Source organism: Octopus sinensis, linkage group LG13 (assembly GCF_006345805.1).
Source record: "Octopus sinensis linkage group LG13, ASM634580v1, whole genome shotgun sequence".
Classification (NCBI taxonomy): domain Eukaryota; kingdom Metazoa; phylum Mollusca; class Cephalopoda; order Octopoda; family Octopodidae; genus Octopus; species Octopus sinensis.
Window position 1 is genome coordinate 20,696,392 of NC_043009.1, and position 1,573 is coordinate 20,697,964.

Genomic DNA, 1,573 nt, shown 5'->3' on the forward strand with positions numbered 1-1,573 from the left:
GTCTGGTGGCCGATATGTGACACATATTACTATTTTCGGTTGTTCATGTGTACTATCAGTGTGTCACAGACTGAGTTTGAGTGTGTCACACAGTACTATGGGGTGTGTGACATCTTCACGGACGTACAGGGCAACCCCACCATGAGTTCTTTCTTCCTGTCCGACCGAAAAACAGTATACTTCGGTATGTGTATTTCTGCATCTGCTATACTGCTTGACAGGTGCGTTTCAGTCAGCGCTATGCATATTGCATGGTTGCTTGTGCTCAAGTCCCTAAGGTAAGGAATTTTACCCATATTAGTGTGTTTCACCAGACCTCTGACATTCAGCAGAAGCACTGGTGACACCCTTTATTGACACCCCGGGTGTCTACCCGGGGTGTCAATAAAGGCTGACGGTGTGGCACCTGGGCCGGCGTCAGCGGTGGCCACCCTGGGTCCCTTGATTGTGGTGGGGTCTTGAGTGCTGTTGTGAGTGCCCTGGCTCTGAAGACGATGTATCCAGGCAGTTGTCCCACAATTTTCTCTGCCATTTCCACAAAATTTCTTTGTTCTGCTGCCGCTGTCTGCATTTCCTCTGCAAATGTGCGCCTTCTCCTTGTTGGGCATACGCGCTATGTCTGCATATTCTGGGGCAGCTTGTATTTGTTATGGTTTTGGTTAAGGCATTTTGGTCGAGTGGGTTTGATGCAATTTCCATAGGGCCTGGGATGAGCGAACTGCATCCTTCCCCTGTTTCTCCATGCCAGCAGGTTCCATTCCGGAAGAATTGCATGTTATCTGGGTTTTCTGTCCCCAGTTCCTCTCGTTTTTCTTCCTCCGTTGGACGGTGTCCACTGGTTCCTTTCTGCATAGGTCTTTTCATCCGGGTGGTTATTTATTTTGTTCCCCATCGCCGCCTATCTGCTGTTTGCCTGCTTGCCTTCTTCGACTGTGGCAGTGGGCGTGTCATTTTTGACACTCTGTGGTTGGTGTTTCTGTTTCCATCTCTCTTCTTTGTCTTTGTTCACCTTGAGAACTTGGCTTAGCAAAGCCATGTGTGGTGCAATGAGAGTGTAGGCCCTTTCGACTTCTCTTTTCTCCTCCTACTTGCGCCAACGTCCTCATAAAGCATGGCTTTTCAGGGTCGCCGCTATGTTTTAGTTGGTTGCGATCTGTCGGCCGAGCTCCATCCTCTGATGAAACTTCCAGCTCTACTTTCGTCCAGTTACGCTGGCTTTAGTTGACGCCAGTGTTTGCATTCACTCTAATTTTTGCATGTTGTCCATTCCGTTGTAGCGGGGAGAGAGAGAGAGAAGCTGTGAGGGAAAAGGGAGAAGGGAGGAGAGAGGAAGAGATTGTGATTGTGAGGAAGGGAGAAGGAATTATATTTATTATATTAATTTATATAATCTAATAGTGCAATGGGGGTAGGGAGAAAGTAGACAGAGGGAGCGTCTATGTACTTATATATATTATATATATATATATTAATATATATAATATATTTTAAATATATATATTATATATATATATTATATATATATATTATATATATATATATATACATTATATTATATGTATATATTATATAT